This window comes from Gadus macrocephalus, chromosome 16 (genome assembly GCF_031168955.1).
Source record: "Gadus macrocephalus chromosome 16, ASM3116895v1".
NCBI lineage: Eukaryota > Metazoa > Chordata > Actinopteri > Gadiformes > Gadidae > Gadus > Gadus macrocephalus.
The window spans coordinates 21,244,685-21,255,457 of NC_082397.1; positions in this window are offsets into that span (position 1 = coordinate 21,244,685).

The window sequence follows — 10,773 nt, forward strand, 5'->3', positions numbered from 1 at the left end:
CCCTCCATCTCTTTCCTCTCTCCTTAACAATGTCATACTACTCCTGCCTCTCTCTCTTTGCTGAAGGTTTTTGAATGATCAAAGTGCACAGTTGGCTGTGAAGGTTAGCCTCAAGAAAAAACCTTACAAAGAATATGCATGAGATTCTTAATAATTCCTGTTCATCAACAAGTCTTTATTCTGCTCTCACTCTCCTTGTTAAAGCCATTGTGTGTCCATAGTGAGGTTGTCATGTCGGCTGAACCAGCCATACTTTTACAATAGAAAACTGTGTTCTGTGGCTTTGTTTGTAGTATTGGCATGTCATGTTTATATTGATATTATTATGGGGTTGTCTGTCTGGAAATTGTATTTGTTGTAGTTGTTTTTTATGATCCGTAGTATTCATCTCTTCTCAAGGGGTTTTCATTTTGTTTCTGTTTCCTTGTTTTTGAGGGAGTGGGGGATTTTGTGAAATCCTTTTTTAGTCTCTTTCTTTTCTTTGTTTTATGATTATTGAATGAGGGTTTGTGTGACAGACGGTTCTCTAATGTCATACTGCTACACAGCAGGGGATCCAACAGTCAACTCCGACATTGGAAGGTGAACGCTGTTACTGCTGATCCAAAGGACTGCAATCACTCTGGTTGGCACTTCAGCTCACTCAGAAATGGAATAATAAAATAATGGAGAAGAAAGTAAGAGATGCTAATTTGTGTTGTTGGTACATAACAATGTTATGTGGTTAAGAGCGAGTTGACCCGAATGATCAACACAGAGAGTTCACGGCAGACTGATGGAAGAGTTTACTGGCAACAAATTAGTAAATGCAGGGAAAGGAGGCTTGTGCGAGAGGCTCGTGGTGGGCGGGTAGTCAGACAGGCGAGGGTTTGATAAAAGGCGGGTAGTCAGACAGCCGAGGGTTTGATAACAGGCGGGTAGTCAGACAGGTGAGGGTTTGATAACAGGTGGGTAGTCAGACAAGCAGGGGTTTGATAACAGGTGGGTAGTCAGACAAGCAAGGGTTTGATAACAGGCGGGTTGTCAGACTGTCGAGGGTTTGATAACAGGTCGCTAGCCAGACAGGCAAGGGTTTGATAACAGGCGGATAGTCAGAGAGTTGAGGGTTTAATAACAGGCGGGTAGTCAGACAGGCGAGGGTTTGATAACAGCAGGATAGTCAGACAGGCAAGGGTTTGATAAAGGGCGGGCAGACAGACAGGCGAGGGTTTGATAACAGGCGGGTAGTCAGACAGGCGGGTGGTCTGCTGTGCTCAGCAGGCTGCGGGCAGGCTGCTGAGAGGCTGACGGAGGCCCGAGTAGAGGTGGAGAATGCCTTCGGGATCCTGAAGACCAGGTGGAGGGCCATATTTTTGAAGGCGCTGGAGGTGGACGTCCTGGAGGTCATCCTCTGCTGCATTATCCCCCACAACCTTTGCCTGAGCCGGGGAGAAATGCATGGTTGAGAATGAATTGGGGGGAAAGGAACTTTGGCTTTGACTCCCTGAAGTACATGAACTGCGACATGCTGCCTGCTGCCTCTTGCCTCAAGACACCACCATTGCGAAGCACCACCGTGCGGCAGCGGGCGGCAGGCAGCAGGAAGCGAGCGGTTCAGTCTATCTCAGATTGATGTGGAAGTGGAAGAACCGGAGACGTCGGAGTACCCGACAAAGTCGTTTGTGATTCATAATATCGTCTGGAGGCGCACACAGCTTTTGGCCGTGATAATATGTATTATATGACATAGATATCTATGCATTATATCATATTATTTAGATATAGAGCTCCAGGACTGTAACGCAAGTGTTGTACACTTTCTTGTTATTTGGATAACCGTTCTGCTGTTGGTGTTATGGCGCATAACATGTTGGACTCGTCTCTGGTGTTTCCACAACGAGACTCGTAGTGGGGGTTATCTCAGCCATGGTTGTGAATGAATTGGGGGAAAGGAACTTTGGCTTTGACTCCCTGAAGTACATGAACCATGACATGGAGGAGAAAGGGATTGTTGGCCCGAATGTCTCCCGCTTGAGCCCCGCTTTCCGCTGCCGAGGGACCACTGCCTCGGCGCTGCAGGAGGCGGTGGTGCCTTAGCGCTGACCGCCGCCGTGGTCCCTCGGCAGCGAGGCTCCGGCGGGAGACAAAGGCGGATCAACAATCGCGGGCAACAATCCCTTTCTCCTCCATGTCATGGTTCAGTCTACTTCAGATTGATGTGGACGTGGAAGAACCAGAGACGTCGGAGAACCCGTCGCAGTCGTTTGAGATTCATAATATCGTCTGGAGGCTCACACAGCTTTTGGTCATTTTAATATATATTATATGATACAGATAGCTATGTATAATATGATATTATTTAGATATAGAGCTACAGGACTCCTGCTGGAGCACCCGGAGTGTTCTAGAATATTTACAGAACAAGGCCAAAGGCTGTGTGCGCCTCGCCATTGCTATACATCCTCTGTAAACAGAGTGCATGGTACCATGGCCGCAAGCTGCTCAGGGCCACACCCCCACCCTCTTCCTTGACCCGCCTTCCTCCTCCTCATTTGCATTAAAGCTACAGACACCGAAACGGCACGTTTGGGGAAAGCTCAATGTGCGATTGGCTCGTAGTGGCTGTATTTCTGTACCACTGCTGAATTTCGGGAACGTCGACTTCAAATACTGTGTTAGGGGCCCACTAATATCTATATTAAAGCATCCATGAAGTAGCATGCCAAGGGACCTTTGATTAATTGTTTCAAATAACCCTGCCTCGTGAAATCAATGAGCTTGGAGTTTTGCTATCAACAATACCTTATAGGCTGTATCACTATAAAATCTCTCCATGAGCGTCTCTCAGAGTGACGTAAGCCACCAGACAGTGATTTAAAAAAAACAAGTAAAGAAGTAAAAACAAGTAAAAAAGTAACTTATACTGTGTGCCTTTTGAAGGAAACCTTGGAATATCTGTCTATTTCTTAACCAGCGGACCCTAGTTCACATGACGTTGGGTCACTAGACCTTGATGCAGACACATTGAAAAGAAAAGGCCAAAAAAAAGTAGCCATTTCACATGTTTAAAGCAATTACTGTATTAAATTAGGCTAACTAAATATTAACATACATATAATATATATATATAAAAATATACAATTGCTTAGTTATGCTATTATAAGTAGACTATAGCTTTTATTTAATTATCGTTATAACGACATCTGTATCTGACCATCCTCCTGGAAATTCTATGAATGAAATTAATATTGACCGTATGGCACTATGTCCCGATTCTCGCACAGCCATCTTGAATTTTGACCATTCTCGTTGCTCCAAGGAAGTCTGGTGGTCTCCGTGTATAATAAATAGATAAATATAAAATAACATAATCAGCAAAGACAATGGTTTTATAGACATGATTTAAACGGCATGCGAGCTGGTTTCAGCGTCCATAGCAACCTTCATAGCAACCATGTTATTATATCTGTTGAAACTTGAAATACTCTTCATCATAATAACTATCAAACCAAACATCCTTCACATTCAATCATGAATCATGGCCGCCCATTCATTCCTATAAAAACTGGCCATTGGCGCAGGGCAACATCAAGGAGAGATTTACTTCTGCATCATCCGCTGCCATCCCCTACTGCATGATGTGCCGGATGCAGAAATACTCTAATTTTCAAGCATTGTTAGCATTGTAGCATCATAAGCGAGAGGTCTGAGCGAGCACAGTCGCATACCGACCATGGAAGTATAAGTTCCAGTGGTGTATAAAGTACTCAAAAGCCATACTTAAGTAAAAGTACAGATACCTTACTGGAAAATTACTCAAGTAAAAGTAAAAGTCACCTTTTAGAATAGTACTTAAGTAAAAGTATTAAAGTATCTGATCTTTACTGTACTTAAGTATCAAAAGTACTTTTCTGATATTAAATGTACTTAAGTACTGAAAGTAAAAGTACAAGTAACCGTCATCGAAACTCCTCCCTATAACTGCCCTCGTCCAATCATGCCTTAGCACTAACTGGCTAGATAGATACCTCGCCAGAGATGGAATAAGAATAAATAATCTTTATAGGTTATTAGCTAGCTTGAAATATTATATACAAATATTACCCAGCGGTGAAAGAACCTTACTAGTTTAAAATGTTGTGCTGGTGGTATTTATTTTGAGGTCGTGAAGTTTCTAATTTTTTGATTGAGACCTGTATGATTTTTCTTCGATTATTGTTGTTTCCCCTTTGTTGTTGATCTTTTTTGAAAACATCCTTCCACTGCATATTGCAGTCCATTTTGCCATGATCTGGATGCTGTCGCGGAGTTACTCCAAAAATCACTGACACTGACAGATATCGTAGCCCGACCTATTATCCCGCAAGCGCTGGTACACGTTACTTAATATTGATTTTGGTGTCATCCAGGATCGCGGATTTTCGGAAAACTTAAGTCCCTGCCCAAAAAGGGTATTTAAATTAGCTTTGTAGCAAAAATGGCACATATACAGCGTATTGAAGTGTATAAGATAGTGTTGTAATACTGCGTGTACAAACCAGCCTGATACAAATAGTAGAATTTTGATAGCCCTTGCCCTCGTCCTAGCCATGCATTTGTGTGTTGACAGTCGTAGGAGTTTTGATCGACGTAGCAACAGTAACTAAGCAAGGGGGCTTTGCGAACGTGCGCTGGGACAGCTGATTCGCCAAACAGGCTCGCAGTCTGTGTTCTACCACAGTCCCCAACGTTATTCTCATATCTCTCATGATTATTATTTTTTTTTCTAAAGATGAGTTGATTTTGTAACGAGTAACGAAGGTTTCAAGGGAAATGTAGTGGAGTAAAAGTATCCGTTTTATTCGCAAAATGTAGCGAAGTAAAAGTAAAAGTACAGAGAAATATAAGTAGTAAAGTAAAGTACAAATATCCAAAAGAACTACTTAAGTACAGTAACGAAGTATTTCTACTTCGCTACTATATAACACTGTAAGTTACTAACCCCCCCGATGATTCTCTATATGTGATCTTTAAATAACACTCCTCCTGCCATCTGGACAACAATTATTATTTAACAATTATTATGCCGGGCCGAAACAACATTTGTTTCACTATGACTCCTTTCAGCTGCCCACCCCTCCTTCTCCTGCAAAAAATAAAATAAAACGCTTTAGGAGGCGTTTTGAAAAGAGAAAACTTACATTTTATTAGTACATGGTATAATGATAATTATGAGCCTTGGATTGATATCCAGATTGTTTTCCTGTTCGCCATTTACCGATTCACACCACAGAGCTAATCACGCCATACAACAGCCTGCTTGTGTGGAGAAGCTAGGGGTGAAGACGCTTTGCACAAGGAGCGCCAATGAATGCATAGAAATACCAACCTCAGTCAGAACTGAACAGCACTCTGTTAGTGTGTATGTGTGCAGCAGGGGAAAGGAGAATAAAGGAAGCAGTGGGTGATGGCTGGTAATGGGCAGCCACTGAAGTGTTGGGATTGTATGCAGGCACCCGCATTTTAAATTGTTAGAGCCAGTTTTGTAAATGGAAAATGGAAGCTCCTTTGAATTCATAACATAGAAAATATAATACTTTGGTATGAAGGTATGAATTTATTCGTTTTGAATACCCTACCCATCTTTGAAATTCAAACAGGGCATTTCAAGCTGTGCTATTTGAAAAGCACAGTCTCAAATACCTTTTTTTCAATGGTCACTAATTCTAGATTCAAAGATTAAATTTGCAGATATTGGAAATACGATATTCATTACTCAAATTCAAGTGGTCAAAATATGGTTCAGAAAATGTAAGAGACAAACCATGTGACTGAAGGAGAAGGGAACCCAAGACGAGGTTTGCGCAATGGAGGCTGAACGTAAACGAACGGCCTCCTGGCCAATCTGAGTGCAGTAGGCCGTCACGTAATCAGATAAAAGGGCTTGAGAACTAAACCCAATGATGGTGAACAGAACAAGGAGAATGATGGGACGTAGGTTGTCTTTTTGGGTTGTTTAGGCCTTTGTTTATTCACCCTGGGAGCTTAATACACACAGGGGTTAGTTAGTGTAGCTGAATTATCAGGTCTGGTGGTTTGAACCTCTGAACTATCACCCCCTGTTTTGAGAAATTCCTGACTTAAAGAGGGCATAGCAGCCTTGCTAGAACACTTCCTTCCTGTCATGGTCCGCCCCTGGTTTTCCCATTCACCTTCCTGCCACCCTGATATCCCCTTATTAACCCAACCACCTTCACCTGTGCTCCCCCTATAACAGTCCTGTCCCTTTACTCAGTCCTTGACAGACTGTCTCTTGTTTCATTCAGAGCTTTCCCGCACTCCCGATTGACTTTGTCTACTCCACTCTGCCTGTTAAAGAACCCTCGCCTGTCCGACCTCCTGCCTGCTGTCCAGTCCCTGTCGGTCTGTCTGCTCCTCTGTCCCCGTCTCCTGATCCACCTGCCTGACTTCCTGTTATCGACCCTTCGCCTGCCTGACCTCCCGCCCGACGTCAAGTCCCTGTCGGTCTGTCTGCTATCCAGTTCCCGACTCCCGATCTGCTGTTCTACCCTCCCGTTGCCGACTCCTCGCCTGCTGACCCACCGACGATTCCCTGCCCACCTGTCGGTGACTTTACTGTCTGCTTTCTGTCTACCCGATCCTGTTCCAGGATAAATCCTTGAAACTGTCCTACAACTGTCGTCTGTCTGTGCACTTGGGTTCTGCCTAACCCCCCCCGTTACACTTCCTCATGTCCTATAGATATGGGGCTAAAATGCTGGCTAGAATGCTGCCTAGTGTTTGAAGCATTCAGAGTTTGGAACGACTCGCTAGTGTGGTAGTGCTTCTGCTTCCGCTTTTTAGTATTGCTCCAGTGTTAAATATTTTAATATTTTAATAGTTGAAATAGTTATTGGCGACAGTAGTTTGCTTTAACACCACCTACTTGCATATTAAAACAAATCAAGCCATGCAAAATATAGCCGATCATTATTGCAAAAACGTTGCAAGAAATCACACTGGTTAATTTTTTTCATTTGCATGGTTAATCTAGAAAAAGCAATACGGCACAATAGTTCTGAAAACGTTCAAATAACTTCACTTGTGTAAAGCAATGTGTATTGCTTTCTATAGGCAATTTTTAAATATCCCGCACAGCGTGCGAACGCAAAGGATTGTGGGTATTTTGGATCATTGAGGATCGGTCGATTTAAAAAAAACTTGGAATTCACAAATAAAGGACATGAAAAGGGCGCGAATTTCCGAGTCTTCTCAACATTGGAACAATGCTTGTCTGCGATTATGACGTAGCGTCCTTAAAAAGGCAGCCGTTGAGCATGCTTCCTTCACATTGGGAAACAGACTGTGTTTAGCCATTACAAGCCGTTAAAAAATCTGCCTTTTCCTGTGTTTTAGTGACATCACAAGTGGGAGTGTCCACCTAAATGTATTATGGATAGATGTTACATGACATGCCCAAATATATCAGCATAATGTTGCGTGCATACATTTTTGCATAATAGTAATCGATGGCCAACTACATTATTATGCTGATTTGCACTTTTTTGTCTGGTCTATTTTGCAGTTTGACTATACTTAAACTACACAAACCGGATTACTTATAAGAGCCACGTGGTTCTCCCTGTAAGCCGTCGTTGGGCCGCTTCCTGTGATGACCTGCTTGACAGACCCCACCCTGACTGGCCAGCTGTTGGTTTGATTGCATTCAGTCTCGATGGCTCAGGACTCTCCGTTGAATTCCCTGCTAATTCAGCAATAACTTTTAATCACTAAAATGTCCTTAATTATTACCTGTATTAATTCTAAGTATTGTATTTTGAATGTTTCCAACTTAAATTGTTTACATGAATGTTTGAATATTTAACAAAATATTTGAGATCATTTTTTGGAAATAGTAAGTACAACAATGTTATGAATTCAAATGTGTTGAGATTGCAAGTTCAATAATTCAATGGCTTTTAAATTTCAAAACTTTATGGCAGTGGTCTTCAAAACACTTCATACTACACGGCTCTTCTTAATGCTGTAGAATGCTCCATTCACTTGAATGGGCCTTCCCGACTTCCGGTGGTCAATAATTTTTGACCGCCGTCAAGTAAAGTGGATTTTTTTGCCTCTGATTCACGTCTTTCGTGTCGCTCCGCAAGTAGTGCATGAACTTCTCAACCCCAGCGTATTCGGTTGCAAAGCGACGTCAACATCTTTAGTAACTAATTCTCTGCTGCTAATTACTACAAATGGTAGACAAATTGTAAAAAGACACACTATAATGTATAGATCGCAGTTCATTATCGAAAATAATCCCCTTCATGGCGAAGCAAGACAGTTTGCCCTGTCTGGGCTTATTTTCCCGATAATGACCGGCGTTCTATACATTATTCCTTACACGGACAAAGAATGGAATGTTTTTGTTCGGCAACGGAACATTTCTAAAACAACAGTTTCCCTTTAGGTACCAGTCCTGTTGTTATATTAATTATTGTGTGTGTGTGTGTGTGTGTGTGTGTGTGTGTGTGTGTGTGTGTGTGTGTGTGTGTGTGTGTGTGTGTGTGTGTGTGTGTGTGTGTGTGTGTGTGTTGAATGCTTTAATACAGCCAATACAAAAGATTCTACTAAGCCTTTGGTGATCAGGTTTGTCTACACAGTAGGCGATAGTTGTTACGCGCTGCTCCGTCCAATCAAAGTCTTTTCTGACGGACGACGTTGGTGAATTCTCCTCGTCTCTGATGAAGGCTCCCACTGCAAGCACTCACCATCGGCCATGTTCAACTCCCAGCAACAGTGGGTGATGGGGCTGAAGGAAGGAGACAGGGGGTGGATGCTGTCTACAGACTAGCCGTTGTAATAATAGCAAGGCTGACGGTGTCGTGAAAAACGCATGCAAACAATATAAATCACAAATTATATAAACGTATTGGCTTTTGCTAGTTAATTTATCATGCTTGGTATACATTCTCTTTGCACCTAGTGGTACCTCCCTTGCTCTCTCCAAGCGAAAGGTGTTGCCTTATTAGATTAAATTTGTGTCACTTTAACTTTGTATTGTCAATTAACTAACCTCCCACTCTAGACCGTGTGACCCCCTTTTGGTTTGAGTTTCATTGTTTCTTTGGTCCCATTTTGTGACTATACAAAGAATGAGTTGCATTGTCTCAATGAAGATGCTTGCTTAATGCTCTAATTGCTTCTCCCCAAACTCCAATAAAACAAATACTAAGCCGTTAAGAAGAGTCTTACAAGAAATAAGTGTTAGTCAGACAGGAATATCTTTTAGTTTAAACCCCAGATGTAACTGAGAATAGCATTTATGTCAAACATTGTTTATTTGACAGGAAAGTAATTTGAGTGAATATGGAGGTGGGATATTTTATATTTAAAGTATAATGGGAATGCTTAAATTCCCTCACGTTTCACTTGTGTTTAGCTTTTAAGCCTGTTTGTGTACCAATTACAACGATAAAAACAATACACCCATCAGATGTCTGCATGTAACCCGATTGTGGCACCTGCTTTCACAAGATACCATACTAATACTATTTCATCAGATAGAAGACACTTTTTATCCAGTCACGTTGAATTATTTTGCCGATACCCAGAAAAAACAAGGATCAAGGACCTTGGGAATATGAGTGTATTTTAAATAACTGGTCAGATATTCATTGAACCCTTTCAGTGTACACACTCCAGTACACACCAGGTTTATATTAGTTTGTTATGACGTTTCTCATGGCGATTCCCTTGTTTATGTAGATCATTGTTTTCATTCAGATGTAATTGCTGCTTGTTTATTCAAGGGCTGCAGAGCTTAATATATCCAAAGCATCAGTGTTCCTGTGGCAGTTTCAGTGTAGTTATGTTGTATTGTGTGTGGTATTGTTTTGAAATGTGGTATATATGACGAAAGTATTATGCAACCCTTTGTATCTTTCTTAGCTATTTGTGTATTTTGTGTAAGTGCAAGTAGCGAGCAGACCATTGATCTACTTGCATGGTATATTATGTTGTAAAGCTAAATGTTTATATTAATACAAGGTAAATCATATTACCAGAGGTGTTCTCTGCTAAACAAGCCAACTATTTTCACCACAAACAGCCGGCAATAAGTCAGAGGCCCTCTGTGAAGTGGCGCTTTACTGCAAAAAAAATGTTTGCATTATTTCTGCGTTAGCAATCACTTTTCCACACTAAAGTGTTCCATTAATCATGTACTAATGGGGTATGCACAATCAGTAATCAATAGCAGTTGTTAATAGTGATCACTGTGTATATTAATATTCACCAGACCTGACTGCAGTCTCCCAGTTGTCTCTCTATCATGTACAAATGATGACCCATCGTGAATTGTGAGCAAACGCGGGTTCACGTTCAAACGTAAACCCAGGCCATTGCTCACATTAGTTATTCAATATCTATTTTCTTAGCTTAAATCCTTACCAGGCAGACACAGCCAATGATAACACTATCGGGGTGTGATTAATAATAAGCAGTAGGTAACAACCATTTTCAATAAATTCTTTGATGATGAAATCCCTTCCCTCCCAGGCCCTTGGTCCCACCATGATATCCTGTTAACCTCATTCCCAGGCGCTCTCCTTTGAACGTGCGATGAGCGAGGGACTTCCTCTCTTGACGGATATCTTGATCGCATTACGTGTGATGGATATTACCAAGGTCAAATTCTTCATCCCAAAAACGTCTTCCTGTTGTTGTCATCGTTGTTCTTCTTCTTCCTCTTGATCGAGTCTGTGGTAGGGCTTCGCCGAGGACTGTTGACTGACGTTACACTGGGAATCA